Raw genomic sequence first — 18,298 nt, forward strand, 5'->3', positions numbered from 1 at the left:
AGAAGCAGTGAGAAGGGCCAGATGGAGAAAGTAGAGGAGTGAGAAGATATGTAATGCTACGGGGAATGAAACGGCAGAGTGTGAAGTAACAAGTCTCAGAAGCCACTCTTGTGGTAAAGTATAAAAAGATCAAAGTAATGATCTTTCTAAAAGACCAGATGTCAGGAAAATAGATACCAATTTATTCTAGGCAGCCAAAGTCTTGAATACACCTTAAATTGCACCCCTCTTGGCCTGCCAGCAGTGCATGATAGAGCATATTAGCAAGGCATCCCGTAAACCCAGGGGAAAATAGGCCTCTTTTAAAGACAGCTATACATTCGCGTGTCTTTAGCGTTTAATTTTTGTAGAATGTGGCAAGAACAAGAGATCAAGACTGTCTCACCACAAAGACGTGACATCTAGAGCATGTAACATTTATCACCTTTTTGATGTTTTATGGTTTCCAATTTCCATCTGTCCCCATCTCTAAATATTAAGCTAAACAACTGTATCTTCTCATCTAGATTATTCTCTTGGCTCAGTTAATGATGATTACCAGTGCTGTTTATTTCCAATAAACTGAGTCGCAGATAATATGATTTTTTTTTTTATAGTTATAAAATTGCTTGTATTACTGTACTTTAAGCGTGCTACTCTTTACAGCTTTTTTCCCTTTCCTGAAAAAAAAAAAAAGAAAAGAAGAATTTAACATCAATACAAGTGCACCACTGTATTCCAAAAGCTACTGCATTGTAAAACATTTCAGTCATGGCAACTTGAGTTTTTCCATTACTATAACTCATCAAAATAATTTAACCAATTTCAACATTACTTTTTAAGTCAGTTTAATGTAATTTAAGGTGCAAGCTACATCTACTTTATTCCATATACATTTGAAAACAGTGTTTTCATTTTAAAACGCTCTCCATCCACATTAGGGTTTTCATTTTTTCAAGTTTCCCATTCACACTGAAACTGCAATTTTTCTGGCAGGATAATTTTTTTAGCAAAATATCTCACCATTCACTGACGTGTTCATATCGCACTAATGATTGTATGATCTAAACTAGGGGTGCACCGATCGAGATTGGCCGATCGTTGAGATGCGCATAACGATCGGCCGATCTTGATCGGGGCACCCCTAATCTAAATTATCTAAAACACAACTGGCTTTATGTTTTGCCACAAACAGCAATCGGAAGTAATCTTCACAGGACTGTGATATGAAGAATGTACAAAGTAACTTATCTGTAGCAATAGTGTGAAAGTGAATAGCACACAACAGGCAAAATACCGGTATAAACATAGATATCTATTGGTACAATAGGCTATGTCACATGACTAAACGTGTGTTATCGTTTTCAAAAGACTTCATTTTCAGAGTCCACACTATAACACAAAAACTGTGTTTTCAAATTTATCCACTTAGGAGAGGGTTTTCCTTGACAAAAATACTGTCTAAGTGTGGACGGAAGGCAAAAATGGAGAGAAAAAGATGTGTCTTCAAACAAAAACATATTAGTGCAGACAAGCCCGCAATGACTTGTACAGCCAAACTTGATTATGCTTAAAAATATAAGGCTGCAACTGAACTTAAGTTTTTAAGCTGAAGTAGGTGTAATTTTATTTTACAATCTGAGGGAATTTGACCCCTTGACCTCTAGCACTGTTGCCATCGGCGGGCCCTGGTCCCATTCGGGAGCTGCAAAGGGTCAAGAGATGGGTCAGCGTGTTTAAATATGTCTGATTCGATGAGATCTCCTCCGAGCGGGTTTCCTTGCTCCTGTCTGACTGTTCAATATTAGAACAGCGGTTGGTAGCATAACAGATCCGATAAGGGCACGATAGCTGCTATAAAAGAAGGAAAACAGGTGGAAAATATTTCACAGAGGTCCGCACCAGCACATTTATTATTTATGACCCTCCACTCGAACGCAAATAATCATCCTCACCCCTCGCTAGCTTGAAACTTTTTGAATGCATCGCCCTCTCAACAACAAACCGTCCCCGGATCAGACACGTCCACACACCCACACGCCTGCACAAATGCGATGGGAGTCAGCGTGTTTGTGTTATTGTCTGCTGCTTAGGACAGCAGGAGATCAAGGCAATGGGGCCTTATGGGCGAAGCATCAGTATTGTCATTGACAGCTACAGGTAGACAGGTGCAGAGAGACAACATGCTCGTTGCAGACGGAGGATGGGAGATATCAGCAATTTTGCTGCCTGTTTTCTCGGCTGTAAGTCTGTCTGTGCTTTTTTGTGTTGTCTGAAAATTCTTGAAAATAACTGGCTCGGCTGATTTTTTCCACTGTCATTGGTTCACATACTTGAGGGGATAGTTCACCCAAAAATGAAATTGCTGTCATCATTTACTTTCCCTTATTTTGTTACACACCTGTACGACTTTCTTGTGTGGAACACAAAAGAAGTTATTAAGAAGAATGACTTAAATTTACCGGGGTTCTGCAAATTTTGCTATTTAAAATAGGAAATGCAATCGAGAATTTAGCCTCAGGCTGAATAAACTCCCTACACACTTTTCACAGCAGGTTCAGGTTGCTTATGCAAATTTGCCTCATCTACCAAGAGAAAACTCGGAAGTGACTTCTGTCTTAGCTTTAATGAATTGAGCTAAATATTGAATATAAAAATACCAGGACGGTTCACTCCTATGAGAAACAGTAACACACAATATGGCTGGATAGTCCCACCCACTTTCTAAATGAAAGAGCCAGTCGTTGAGTGGTAAAGTCACTGTGTCACTCCAGCGGTCGTTAGAAGAACCTGAGGATAGAGCAGCCAATGAACATGCACAGTTATAAGCACGTTGGGACTGTGCCAATGTCAATTGGCTGGTCCAGCCAGAAAAATAAGCTTTCTAAATGCTTATTGAGTATAAGAAACAACATTCATGCGGCGGTTCATTTCAGATTTTGTTGCTGATTTAAAATATATAGATATGTAAAAAAAAATTAAGTTTTTAAGATTTCAGGATTTCCCCCATTCATTTAGATAGGACTTGGTCTTGTTTGAGCTGCTTGGAGGCATTGCAAATATGGTGGCTGAGTGAACGGACTTTCCCTGAAAGGGACTTTGATAATGAGACTGTTGTTTTCTTATTTATAGCTGAATCAAATTTGTTCAAAATGGATGAATTTTGCAACATTGAAACTTACTGAACTGAATTTAATCCAAACTGAACTGACTTGAGTTGAATGACAACACTGGCTGAAGTAGAACTGTTTATAGTTAAATTCAACTTGTTTCATAATAAATGAACTCTAGACAGTTATTGAACTGGACTGAACCAGCACTGACATGTTACAGATGCTTTACAGAAGTTTTGAAGTTTGCATCATTGATTCTGTTACGTTCCTGTTTAATACTGTGTAAGCTTCTATGAAACAGTCTCTATTGTATAAAGCATTATAAAAATAAAGTTGACTTGATTAATGTTTCACAGTCTCCACTTTCCATCTGTCTTCATATTTATCAAAGCAATTGTAATATCTTCTCACCTAGATCATTCTTTCAGTTCTGATAATAAAGTTTTAGTCAAATAGTTTAAAATAAACTTTACATGGTTTGCTGGATAGGGAGAGAAAATGATGAAATAAAGTACTATTTATGTATTTTTTAGCAAGATGAGAAAATAGGGAGACTTTTTAATGTTTAATGTTCTATTATGTTGTTATTTCAAAAGACATACTGTTATGTGGGCGTTTTTTAGTTGCGTTACCATTGTGGTGAAATATCGAGCCTGTGCTTGGCTTGAGGACCTACTAACAACAATTCAAGTTGCTTTATTGAAAAAAAGCAACTCCAATGGGTGTGCTAGGGATGTGATACCATCTTTAGACTGCCAACAGCTAACATCATATGTGTTAGGAAGAGTCATTTTTAGCTTTATAATATGTTATAACTCTCTGGCTGAGCTTTAATCATGAGCAGTGCTTCTGCACAATGACAACATGTTACCTCTACTCAGATACTTCATACAGGGTGAATTAAAGTGAACATTAAATATGTGTAAATAACTTGATTAAGTTGGGTGGAACCGCTGTCCATGATTAACTCATGATCAGCCTAATAGTTGTTTTTTGAGTGTATTACTGTATAACCAGTCTTTCTTTCATCTGCTTCTAGTCTCAGGTCCGGCTGCCCATTGCTCTGGGTGTTTTAATGGTGTGTGTGTTCACTATTGTGTGTGTGCACATTTGGATGGGTTAAATAAAGAACAAAGTATGGCTCACCGTACTTGGCCACATCACTTCAAAAAATATATTTTTTTATGTACCACGTTTATTTAGATAGCACACTAGGACAGACAAGAAATCTTGGGACAGGAAAGAGGGGAACACTGACCCAAATCTGGTTGCCTGAAGTGTGAAGGCACCAGAGTGATACTGTGTTGTTTTGGACCACTTTGACTTTCATAACGACAAAAACAAAAGTTCCGAACCACATGAGGGAAAACGACAGAATTGTTATTTTATGCATTAAAGCAGAAGCGTCTGTTAACGCTGAAATGCATTTTCTGTGCTGTTGTGATAAGTTGTTTTTAAACGATTGTCATGCGTAAAAGAGGTGATATTGAATTTGAAGGACGACGGGGGTCAGAGACTCCATCACTTTTTAAAAACAGTGCCCTTCAAAGCCCATCACAGACACACACAAAGGAAGCCTTGGCAGCAACACCAAACAGAAAGAAAACAGTCATTCCCGGGTGGATAAATACATCCATTTATGCTTTGACTGGCTCCGTTCTGCTTCTATGATGGAGGAGGGATAGTCTTTTTAAAATTGGACTTGCATAGTGTTTCTGTTGTAGTCTCTCTTGCCTAAGAGAAATTATTGAAATGTAGGGGGAAATGCAAAGAACTGCACTCACCCGATAGACTATTACCATAATAAGGGAGTAATGATGTTGTAATTTGTGATGATTGCAAAATTATAGGAATTTATTTTCTATTATGCATGGGATTTCTTGTAAGAGATAGTTGTCATGATTGTTGTGATAGGCTGCAGACTGCTGAGAGCGAGGGAGAGTGAGTACGTGATGAGGGATTTTAAAACAGTCGTTTTTATTATGGGAGAGAGAGAGAGAGAGAGAGAGAGAGAGAGAGAGAGAGAGAGAGAGAGAGAGAGAGAGAGAGAGAGAGATGCGATAGCGTTTGCCCTGTTCATATTTGACTCAGTGCTTGTCACTGAACACCGACAGACTCACTCAGCACAGGAAAGTCCTCGCTTTTAGATCGACATTACAAGGTAAAATATTAATATTTTCTATGATTACACAGGATATGCGAGCTATCAAAGGCAGCGCTTCTGTCTCCTTCATATTTTAGAGTCTCATTTTTGAATGTTGGATTAAGGAATAAGCTCTCTCTTGCCCCGTACGAAGGATTTATTTGAAATGTGTTCATTTCAAATTGAATATATTTTGTTGTTGTGTGTGTGTGTTTTTTACTCAATTGATTGTTTTGGCTGTAAACCCATGTGAATAAGAAGAAACATCCTCGTGTTTGTTCAATTTGTGTCTGCTTGCATTTATATTACGTCCATATAAAGTCTGCTGTACGATTGTTTTTATCAGTGTATAGATAATTCAAGAGTCAACACAAAGTGCTTATGCTCCTCACTGAAAATTTCAAAGAAACTCCAGCATGTAGCCTACTTCTGTACTCTGTAACACACTCGTCCTGCCATTCCTACATAAGCGGTGGTTTTATGATATATGAGTATATGAGTTATTAAATACGGGACTCACTCTTGGGAAACGCGGACCTTAGGCTACATGACCGAGCGCGCGCAGAGTTGGAGCAGATGGCGCGCGCGCTTCAGTCTGTCGCCGTTCAGGGATTTGCGGGGCAGTACCAGACACGTTTACCGACACCCCGGGGTTCGCGGGTGAGATATTAAACGGTTAGTCTATTCGCTAACGACGGCTTCACTGATGACAATCATTTGAATCGCTAATAATGCTTTTAGGCGCAAAGTGAGTCTGGTTGCGCGTGAGCGAGCGCGCGGCGGCGACAGGGCTGGATCGTACGCTCTGTTGCTCGTGCCATGTGTTTCCCCAAAATATATTAATAGCGCGAATGCCCTTTTAGTAGGACAGGCGCTGTTTTTGCTATATTTATTTGTAATAATGATTACTGATGGCAGTAGGCAGATTTGCTGGTGCGTTCAACACCCGTTGGTTTTGAGTGAAATCATATACCTGCCTTTGATGTGTTTGGATTTGACTGAGCTTTCCAGGTCTGACTTCCCCGAAGCTTAACCCCCTCTCAAAACAGGGTAAAAATAAAAGGCTATGAGTGGTCTCGAAGGTCTACATATTCCTTTTTATATAAGTGTGTATATAGCTACAGTCCACTATATATTTCAAACATAAAAGTCAGATTGCAAGTTTGTCAGAGCTTACAATATAGATGTAATTTACGGTCTCGGCTGGGAAGGTAAGCATAGCAACAGCGTGTTGGGTCGTTTTTTGTTAGCGTATAGTTACACCGATGTTACAAATGTTACATTTTTATTTGTTTGTCTATATCTTTGACTGAAGTCATTGCATATTTTGCAGGCTAATATTACCAGTATTTGTTGAGTGTCTGTCCTATGTGCTTTTTTTAAGTACTATAATCTGTACTCATAGAAAGTCCTATATAGCCTACTTATGAGTCCTTAAAGTAAGTCATTACTGGTTGATTTACCAGAACAATGTATGGCTTTACACTGTTTGAGCATCCTAACCAGCTGAACACAAGACCATTGACCCAACCAATGGAGTGAAATGAGGGCATGACTAGACTTTTATTCCAATCGGTGGCAGTTGGAGGGGGTGTAGTTCTGTATGTTGTCGCTAGAGGCAGAAAAGACACACTTTATACATCTTTAAATGAGAGGACGAACATGGAAATTTCTAATTGCAGGGAGATGTTTTTGCATATCTGACTGATTTTTTTTGTTTGTTTGTTTGTTAAGTTCTTTTTTTAGCCTTTTGCCTATATTTAGACAGCACAGTAGAGGACATACAGTAAATCATGATAGAGAAAAGAGGGGACTGGACCAGAAAAGGACCTCGAGTCAAGACTCGAACTCAGGTCGGCCAAAGTGCAGCCTCACCATATGTTGTAAATCTTACACACATGGCTATGGCTCCAAAAGCGCAGCGGCAGCCTGTTTTTTTTTCTCTCTAAATGAAGCTGATAGCACAAGTCTTGTGTGGTTAGCTTGTGTTACATTCTGAGGGTATACTTATAGCTTGTGGCATTGGATATATGTAAGACACAGAGGTTTGGGGAGTGTTGCAATACAGGAAGGTCTCTTAAATCAACTTTCAAGATTCTTCATCATTACTTGGAACACTAGAAGAGCTGAAATGCCTTTGTCCCTTGTAACATGCTGGGCAAAGTATAAATAATAAGCAATGGATGAAATTCTTCAGAAAAACTAAAAAAAGTTTATAGAAAAGCTAAAAAAAATAAAATAAAGCACTCCAACTTTATTTCTAAATGTATTTTGTATTATGGGTTTATGATGTCCATACTCACCTTTCTTATTTTTTCCCATTCAATCTTTTCTTGTACAGTAATTGTCTGTGTGTGTCTTGAAAATGAAATGCATTTAGCTCCTTTGATGATTTTGCGCTATCAAAGGGACCCAGATACAATTTTTTTTCTTTGTGCAAGTATATGCAGAAAAATGTTTTTGTGATGCACAAAATCCCTTTCAGCTTGGCTAAGCTTCAGAAAGGGGAGGTTCACTGTTACAAAATGGGCCAGGCAGGAGGCAGCTTGCAGTTCGGGTGAACACTCCTCTGATTTTATTTAACACGACTCCAGCAATCTGTGTCAGCAATAAGCTTGTAATTGTTTACACCCAAGGAGCTCTTGCATTTACCAAGGGAGAAATCGAGAAGGAGAGATAGCAAGGAGAAAATGAGCTGGCATCCATGTTGAAATGGACACGTGGCTCACGTCTTATGTTGGACAAAGGTTTTGCTTGCAAAGAATAGAGAAATACTTGGATTGTCACTGGCAAGACTGTTTGACTTGTAGCCCTAGGCAATTCTTTAATTTACAATAGATGCAACGACGAGCACATGCAAGGAGGACAAGGAAAATTATAAGAAAAAGTGAGGAATGTAAGTAAGTGTAAAGGTGTTTGTGTTGTAGATCCAAACCTGAAACATTTGCTGCGATTTGAGAAAAAGGTCCATTATGCAACAGCAACACAGGCTTAGCAAATTAGAAAGCAAGACTTTCTGTTACCACAGAAAAGAGGGAGTTGTTCTTCTAAAGAGATGCCATCTACAGCAAGCTGTTGTGTAAAATGAAGTCGACAAGCATTATCAGATAAGAGGCCCTTAGAGACCAAGTTAAAGTGAGTATTAAAGCTAACATTGGGCCTTTTTTTGCCATGCTGAATCAGATTAGTATCATGCAATTTGTCTCTTTGGAAACTAACAGATTGCTTTGCATCTTTCTGACATGGCATTTAGTGTCAAGGATATGTAATAGCTTGTTTTTTTTGTGTTCATAAGTGGAACATAACCAGCTAACCAAACACAGAAACCTTTTAGCAGGTGTAGAAACACTGTGCCTCTGCAATTTGTTAACGTAATTCAGGAAAAGAATGTTCCTGGCTGTCGAAGAGAAAGAATCAGGTGAAGTGAGCAAATGAGGTTATACCTTCGATCTCTCTGTGTTTCGAGAGCTTGTTGAGGTGAAAAGTAAAAAACCCATGTACTAGTAGAGCGAGAATCTGTGTATTATTTTGATGAACTTCAAACAGTTTTCTTATTTTGTTATTTTAATGTTTTTCCTGAATATACTGTGGGAGGCAGTGGAGCTTTTTGTGCCAAAGGCAGGAAGTGGTCTCTACTGATAGGCAGTAAGTGGGACTTGTTATATGCTGTTAAAGTGAGAAATAAAATACTGCTTTAAGAGCTATTGGCACTGAGAGAAAACATTCACCACTAGAAATTAAACTGGAACAATTTATTCCCATGGACCTAATCACACCGGGGAATGAAATGTGTCCATTGACAAACGGAGAGGTCCATGTTTACCTCTGCCTTTGTTTACTTAAAAACTCAACAACCAAAAAGACAGTCTTTGGATTGTGCAAAATCACTCACTCACTCACTCACTCACTCACTCACTCACTCACTCACTCACTCACTCACTCAATCAATTATTCAAATAACATATCAATCAATGAAATTAATAAATCTTCAAAATTTCAAGCCAACATTCAATGTTTGTTATGAAAAAGTTTTTCAAATCAAAAATTCTTCAGTTCAAATGTAGCGATTAGAATTTAAAAATAATTCTCTATTCAGATTTGAATGGGCATAACTGTGGGGTCGGATCATGGAAGAATTTCTCTTTTTCAAATACTGGTTTTGGTTCCCATTTATCATCTTAATGTAGCCAAATTCTTTTCAGTGCAAGTCAGTTCACTCGACAGCCATCTTGGCAATGGCCCCAAGCAGCTATTTTGAGTGTGATTAATACAACTTTTGTCTGCCTAAATAGGGAAAGCCTGAAATCTCCAAAATTGTTTGTGTCTCAGTAACATAAAATCAGCAATAAAATCTGGCAACAACAGTATCATACATTTTATGTCTTTAGCTCAAATATCTGTGGGTGCTGTGGTTTCTTCTATTCATTTATCTACAAGTGGTTTCCAGCACTCCTCTCTGTGACCAACATAGGAACAAGTGTCTATGGAAGATGGATGGATTTATCTACAAGTGGGCCATCTCTTCATCCTTCCACTGTCTGTTATGTATCTTACTGGGGCTGAGAATGAGAATGATTTGGTTGATTGGTTTGTCCTATTCTAGTAGTCAGACAAACATTTGAATGACAACTATAAATCCTACACTATGATTAGTGCCACTCTGTAATACAGCTCTCAAACATCAGCTGCTCTACCAAGCGGGAAGTATAGTCTCATTTGGTAGTGTATTATAATCCAGTTGATTTTGCAATCACTTTGACACTAAGGCATCTCAGATTTCAAAGGAATATCCATAGTTCAGTACAATTTAAGATCAAGTGGCAGCATTTGTAGAAAACTGTTGATTACTAATTATTTTTCTGCTTCTCCAAAAAAAAGAAGAAGCATAAATTAGGAACACTGCACTTAAAATGTTCAATAGGACAATTTTTAAGGATTTAAAAGCTGAAATGTGTAGTTTATAGTTTTATAAAAGCACTTAAATTATTCTGTTAAAATGTTTGTTATGTAATTATCATTTTTCAGTTGTTGTAGGTTATGAGGGGTTATGACTGCATTACCATTGCAGTGAAGTTAAAGCATCACACAGAAGGTTAAGCAGTTTCTTCTAATACTATTGTTTATGTTTTGGTGCTGTACTATTTAAACTGTGAATGTTTTAACATTTACTGATTGGCGTCATTGACTTCCATCGCAAGCAACTCACTGTAATCCAGATTATGCATCTTTTAAAGTGCAGAAATTCATTTTTGTAGCGGTTAACATTGTTACACATTCTGTAAGTTGCTTTTTTAATATTGCACCGTGTTCTAAAAATTCCTTTAACGCAGAATATGGTAGAGTTTTCATGCAGAGAGCGATATAGACATCATATAAGCTCCATCACTTGCTGTCCATTTTTCCACCACCGTTTGTATAACAGTGATGTGTAATCTGGGCTAGACTATGAATGTGAGCGTGTGATGTTTGCGTTAGGCTGAAGCCTCTCTATGAGTGTGCGAAAGTGAGATTTTTTTTGTCTAGGAAAATCTGTGTGGTCATGAAAGAGACTAATGTGTTGGAGCCCAACCCTCTGACACAGATGTCCGACAGGAATTGTGAAAATCCTATTGTAAATTTGCCTACTCTTCGAAGATAATTGGCTTATTCCTGTGTTAAATTGGCCTGTTCTACAGGATGTTGAGTGGGTTTAACACACTCTTGCTGCAGACACAGTATGTCAGTTTCTGTGGGACTCAGACGGGTATTACTCGTAGAATTATTGTATGACAATGATGGACTGATAGCTGTGGAGGGCCTGAAGCAGAGGAAGAACGTGCTATGGCACATGGACTGGCAAACCGCTTTACAAGACAGATAGACAGACAGACAGACAGATGTATTCCCCCTCACAAAGTCATGCTCTGCCTCTCTGGAAGAGCACAAATCACCAGCGAGATGGCTGCCCGGCTGGCTGTGGCGAATTTTAAATGTGAGCTGTCATTTTTGGTTGCCATTTTGGCTCATATTGAAGGATGGTTGAACTTCATCTTGTTTACTTGCTGTCAGTTTCTTGCTGTCCTCCTACAGAAACCCTTGCCAGTGGTGAACACGACCGAGTTGCCACCAATTTACCTGGTCTTATTAGAAAGTAGAAAAAATGTTGGTTGTATTTTTACCCTCAGCTGTGATCATACGCTAGCTAAGGCTCAAGCTTTTCAAATCCAATGCTCCAAACAAAGCATGTAATAACCTCGACAACCAGCCTTATCTGGTGCCTGAAGTCCCAATTATGTCACATTTGACTCTAGGAGCCAAACTTCCACTGACCCTATCATCTTTCGTCACCTCGTCTTGAAATTCAGACCTCCATCTCCAACTCTTTTCAATTTGCCGGCGAATGAAAATGTTTTCTCGCTATGTACCTTAATCATTATCTCCACATCAAACGAACAGAGCAGGCCTCAGTTTATGGCTTTGAAGATTTTTTTCTCATCAGTCTTGTGCCTCAAGGAGCCGCTTGGAAAAGTGTGTGTGTTCTTGAGCACACTTTAACCCTTTAAAGGAATATTCCAGGTTCAATACTAGTAAAGCTCTATTGACAGCCCAAATAGCATGATTTTGATTCTTACAAAAATGTATCACACGTATCCCATGTCCAAATTTTAGAAAAAAAGCAAACATTTTGCAAACATTCTGAGTTACAGTGAGAACTTGAAGTGAATGGCGCCAATCTGTAAGCATTAAAATACACTCTGTTTTAAAAGTATTACACAAGTCATAAACAACATGTCAACATGATTTAGCATGAAATAATTGCTTTGTAACCTTTTCTGTGTAAAGTTATATATAATTTTACAACTTTGTTGCCACAGCAACATAACACCTAAAAACCTAAAACAACCATAGAAATGATCAGTTTAGAAAAAATTCAGGTTTTTATAGAAGAATTAATGTAAGTGATTTTCTAAAATTAAAAGCTTTGAATTCTTTTCCATTGTAAATGCCACACCATAACTTAGAAAAAGGAATAATCAACATTACTCTGCAAATACTGTCGACTGAGCTCAACTTGTACTGAACCCAGAATATTTCTTTAAAAGCGGTGAAAGCCAAATAGAAAATGCCTAAAGAGTTAACATTAAGAACCCTGAGGCACAGTGTATCCCGTGTACACACTTACACTGGCACATGACAGATGAGTTTGTCAGCAGTTGCAGCTGCTTGCAGGGATAGAACTAGACAGCAGCGTTTATGAATGCAAGAGTTGCGTTAACAAAAATAGAGAAGCTGAGTATTAAAATAAAATTCCTCAATGCAAAATTAATTTTGGCGCAAAGAAATCTGTGATGTTTGCTTTAAACGTCATGTCTGATATCCACAGACACGTAGAGGACAAGTAGGACAACTGTGAAATATTTAGCAGATAAAGGGGCGATAGATTATACAGTATTTTCTTTAGAGCTGGGGTACCCAATCCTGTTACTGAAGATATACCTGCCCGCAGAGTTCAGCGCAAACCCTGCTCCAGCAAACCTGTCTAAATGATAAATTATCAAGTGTTCATGAAGAGCTATTTAATGTGTATTTAATTAAAATTGGAGATGAACATTGCACAATGGCGGATCTCCAGGATCAGGGGGCACCCCTGCTGTAGAGAGTTGTGCCATACCAATATTGTTCCTCTGTTTAAAGTCAAAGTCTTTGGACTGTTTGGACTGTACTTGGATTGTTCAATCATAAATCCATTGTGATTGTGAAAAGTAAGAGTAAAAAGATCTTTATTCGGTTTAGTTTGACAACACTGTAAATATTTTTATGACTTAAATATACCTTTAAATTTGACGTGGGATGCAAAAATACTTATATTTATAAACATAACAAAGTGATACTGTAGTGTACTTACCTGACCAAAGTTGACATTAATTTTTTTCATGTTTATTTTTTAAAAGTATTTTTATATAATAAATGCATTTAAAATACATACGTTTTTCTTGATGTCGTTTTCTTGAGTGTTTTGGAATTCTACGTCATTGCTTTTTCTCACCGATGATCATAAATATGGCAGCAGAGAGTAAACAATCATGTGACTGAAACCGAAAAACAGATGAATATGACAGGTAGCTGCTAAGTGACATAATCTGGAAAGGAAAGTTATAACATTTTGGTAAAAGATTATGAAAACTACAGTTTTTAATAAGGTGCAATGAGGAATTGTTCACAATATGACCAGGAGCATGGATAAAGAAAATAAACGTTATGTTTTCGTGTTGACTTAAAGCAGACACATCACATTCAATTAAGTAAAGAGTTGACAAAGATCATTTAAAAGCTCAAAGATCCAAGTCAGTGATGGTTAATTTGTTTTCCAACATAAGTAGCGAGCATTAGTACAACAGCGCTTCTGTGCTATTATATGGTCTTTTGTTTGTCAATGTGTACAAAACCACGACGCATCACCCACGCTATTGTTTAACAGTGTTTTGAAGTACCAACAACCCCCTCCTTAACCACTTTTTTCAAATTGATGTAGAAAATGTGCTTCGTCAGTTGGTGTGTGCGTCTAAGGATTTATTCCTGCAGCTCTGTTTACCAGTGTGAATGATTATCCTCGTTTGTTAAAGTATGACTCTGATTGTGTGAGTCTCTAGTGAAGAGAGAGACTGAGATTCTAATAGCCAGAAGAGGAGTGTTGTGAACCTGGTTCATTGGGAGCATAATTAATGGAGTGCGGTTCAGTTGTCATGCGTGATATTTCAGCTCTGGATATACTTGAGGAAGTCTTTTGATGAATAGGCAATTAGAGAGAGCCCCCTTATGCCTGGTGCCTGGCTGCTCTCCTTTTAACAGCATTTCTGTTTCTCTGATAAAATGCAAAATGAATCATCAATACCTGTGTCCAGAGAACACGGAGCCTGTGATTTTAATTGTAATAGGGTGACCCGAACTACTGGGATGTATATGTGTGTGTATGTGTGGCCCTTGATTACATTTGCAGTGTATTTTCTAAAGCCATTAATAAATAGGCGTTTTGAATTCTTATACCTGAAAAAGTCTTGGTTTTGATTCAATGTTGATGTCTCTAGGTTGCTGTGTTTAATGCTAATGTGTTATCGTTTGCCAAAGTTTGGCAGAGTCTTAAATGAGTCTTTTTTTCCCCTTCTTTTTTCTGATGCATTAATCCTGTCTCGCGATCCCGCATTTTCCTTTTTTCTCAGATTGATTCTTATTAAAAAGGCTCATCACTCACTTCAATTAGAGAGGGGGATGTGGGTTTGATTTTCAATGGCAGGCTTAAATCTTGTTTTTTTGCTGCTGCTTCTTTTTTTTAAAGGCCTTAATCGTAAAAGTCTTATATTATACATAATTGATGATACCGCTTGGAAAAGAGGAGCACAATAAACAGCCGCCCCCTAAATTTTCAAAGAAGATCTGCTTGTGTTTCTGTATATTGAACATTCCACAGTGACAGGACTGATTCAGACAGAGCAAAAGTGTTGTTTGAACTTGAAAAAGGCATCACAATACTCAAGCCAGTCGGTCGAATGGCACGCTGACGAAGGTGTCCTCACGTACAAAGATCAGAACATTTTCCTATCTGCCATGCTCAGTAATTCACTCGGTAATGCCATTTCAGTTTACACAGACACCGAAGTTGATAGAATGATGGAGTTTGCAGACTGAAGCTCAAGGGGCAATCCCATCAGGCTTTGCTGCTGCTCCTGTGGTGATGGGGCCAGTAATAGGTGCTGGAAGGACTCACCTACAGTAATTGCAATTGTTTTATTGTGGTAAAGGCTGGAGAAATAGGCTGGAGAATTTATTTATTTTTTTGTCTGTGGACCATCTTGTCCTATAAAGTAAAAAATACAGCAACTATGCAACAGTTAGACCATTTTTGATTGAATTTAAAATTATATACATTTTTGTTTGCCTAAGCCAGGTTTGGTTAAGCCAAACCTGTCTGTCCCAGCGTCCACCTAAAGAGGTATAATCGTTATTTTAAATATGCAATAATATTTATTTTAGTAGAATATATATATATATATATATATATATATATATATATATATATATATATATATATATATATATATATATATATAAATTAAATGTAATCAGAAAATATTTTTTTCTCAGAAAATTCTTTGCAAAGATTGCAACATTTTCTTTCACAATTAGGAATTCAGGTAAAAACTCATAAAAAAAGTAATGAAGGTGAGTAAATTATGACCATTTTAATTTTTGGGTGAACTATCCCTTTTAAAGTGCAGCAGGAAACATTTCTATGATCTTCAACAAATGTTGTGTCGTGAGTAGGGATGTCAAATTTCGATTATTTCCATGATCGATCGTCGTTTAAATTAACGATCAATTAATCGATTAATCGTTAACCATAATACTGCAAAATGCGTCTATTGCAGGCACGCAGTCAGCGGTATGACAGGATGTGCAAAAGCCACACACACACACAAAACGCTTTCTCACTTGAATTAAAGAGGTTTTAGTCTGAATAAAATGCTAGTAGCAGGATTATAAAATGAATAGATGCGATTATGATCATTTGATAAAATGAAGAGAGCGCGCCATACTTTTGAGGTCATTTTACTTTGTTGACCGTTTCCAATCCCGCACGGAGAACGCTGAACGCGCCTCTTTAAATGGTTTTGTGGTGCTCGTTGTTGTATTTTAAAGCACAATTGCAATGTTTTCAACTGACATTATTGTATAAAATTATCCGAAATGTGGAGTGCGTGTGACTGCGCTGCACATTAAGTGAACTACATCGGCGCTGCTGCACCAAAACACAGTTGCTCACATTAATTTGATCCTGCTGGATTCTGTCCTAGAAAATGTCAGATTTTTAAAAATCCGTCATACAGCGCATTAGATCGTGACAGTGCATGCGTGCAGACGAGGATGAGCGAGCGCGGCTTTGGCTAGATTTATTTGGAGGTTATTGCTCATGTGTCATTCGGCACAAATCGAAATGTTTCCATATTCGCAATGTATTTGAATGTTAAACTATTATTTATAATGTAAACTAGGCTTGTACTTAACACGCATTCGCATATAGACGGAAAAGATGATCCTCTTCATATGAGCAAAAACGTCCTTGGCATAACAGCAGAGTGGACCGGTATACTACGGTCTATTTAAACTGACCAGTGTAACCTTTTAATGTTTAGTTGACATTTTATTTTGATAATGAACAGACTGCGATGTAAGTTTGAATCGCTAGAATATACGTGTGCAGCAGGCTCCGGGGCGATCGAAACAGCTGAGACATTAAAAAAAAAAGATATTTTCCGCAAAAGTGTTTACTTTCATTTGTGCACACTCACAATAAAAACAGAAGATTTGTGCTCTTGTAAAATAAAGCAAACAAACAGAATGCTTTGTCATCCTTTTTTTTTTGTGAACTTATGGAGCGCCCACACTTCTGTTTTAAATCCGTTAATCTTAATTAGCCTATTTAAGTCGGATATATTTCGCATAGCCTATTAAAAAAAAAAAAAAAAAAAAAAAAAACATGAAAACAAATTGTTATTTTTATGTTGGGCCTATTACTTAGTAGGCTATAAATTTTCCTTAAAGCATCCCATTTTGTCCCAGGGCTTAGAACCTGTGCCCTAGTCCGGTCCATGCAGAAACTTGTGAACGATGCTCGGCGTCACCGTTTAGTGACATCAGTGAATGCTCCAGGAATGTGTCGGTCACAGCGCCTATTAATCGCTGTTTTGAATTCAGCAATTATTTATTTAGAAATGATAAGATCTGATTATGACAAGTGTGGTATAAAAGCTTTGTTTATTAGAGGAATAATAGGTTAACTGGAAAATGTTAAATCGCGACTATGCTTTTGGACCCCATAGTCTTCATTTACGCGGCTTTGTTCTGGTTTGCCGGTTGGTCACGAATTTCCACAAATTCAGTATATTTAGGCATTGTTTCTTTTCATAAATCTTCATCGTCTAACCCTCTAATTTCATTATCTAATTTTATTATCTTTCGATTTTAATAACTGTTTTCGCATCTCTTACTGTGGTAAACATGGGAAGGGAAATTAAAGATTTCATGAATTAAGAATTCGTTCGATTTATTAATTTGTTCCCTTATTTCACTTAAATCATGGGTTATTTAGGGAACAAAATTAATGAAACATGGACAATTGCCACATTAATAATTCGTAGGAATGAATAGACTACCTGTCCTGTCACTGTGTCCCGCAGCCCTGCAAAGCGCACGATATAAAACAGTTATCTGATGAAATGATTAGTAACTACATTTCTATTGCATTTAATGTTGAAGAACTTTTATGTTGTTTCTATTTTAATGTACTTTAAAGTTTAAATCACATTAAAAGCTTAATTTGTACATTGTGAATGAATGATGATGCTTTTATATATCGTCACCGTCAGTCACAGCCGCTCGCACGTGTTGAGTGCGCATGAGCCGCACGCAGCCCAACATTGAATCGGTTAACCGACCATCGATAGCCTTAATCGATTGCATCTCTTATCGACAATTAATCGATCATCGATTAATCGTTGACATCCCTAGTCGTGAGAAATAAGTAAATGGTTATGCCCTCCAATGAACTTCTTAATTGAATTTGAGAACTTATATTTTTCATATTTCCCACATGAACAAACCACCCTTCTGACACTTTGTATTACCCACAATTTTAAAAGCACTGGTGTATGAGTCCCCATACAATTCAAACTCCATTTTTGTCCATTTACTGTGTTTTGTAAGGTAGATGCACAATCACAGACTCATAGAATTACAGATGATGTTCATTTATTTTTCATTTACTTGCAAATGATCTGGACTTCAAAGCTCTGATTGATCCATCTTACCTGGCAGTTTGGCGTGGCATATTTTCTTGCCTCCGGATCACATTTTTTATGACAAGTCATAAGCGTAGAGCTCGGCAGTGACCTTAATCTGGGGGAGGTCTTGAATTTTGAGTGCTTCGTTGTCCTTTTTTCACCATCATCATCTACAGTCAATTTCCTGGAAGCTGAGTGTGAATGACTTCATGTAGAGAGAAAATCTTGTGCTTGTTGACTCAAAGATC

General features: G+C 37.6%; 1 protein-coding gene across 1 annotated transcript in view; it reads left to right on the forward strand.

The window, feature by feature from the left end:
- Nucleotides 1–5,150: 5,150 nt before the first annotated feature.
- Nucleotides 5,151–18,298, forward strand: part of LOC127951644 (uncharacterized) — a 124,657-nt gene continuing 111,509 nt past the window's right edge. The window contains exon 1 of the mRNA XM_052549635.1: nt 5,151–5,253. The gene's annotated coding sequence lies outside the window, so the exon portion shown is untranslated. The remainder of the gene's footprint in view (nt 5,254–18,298) is intronic.

Source organism: Carassius gibelio, chromosome B2 (assembly GCF_023724105.1).
Source record: "Carassius gibelio isolate Cgi1373 ecotype wild population from Czech Republic chromosome B2, carGib1.2-hapl.c, whole genome shotgun sequence".
Classification (NCBI taxonomy): Eukaryota; Metazoa; Chordata; class Actinopteri; order Cypriniformes; family Cyprinidae; genus Carassius; species Carassius gibelio.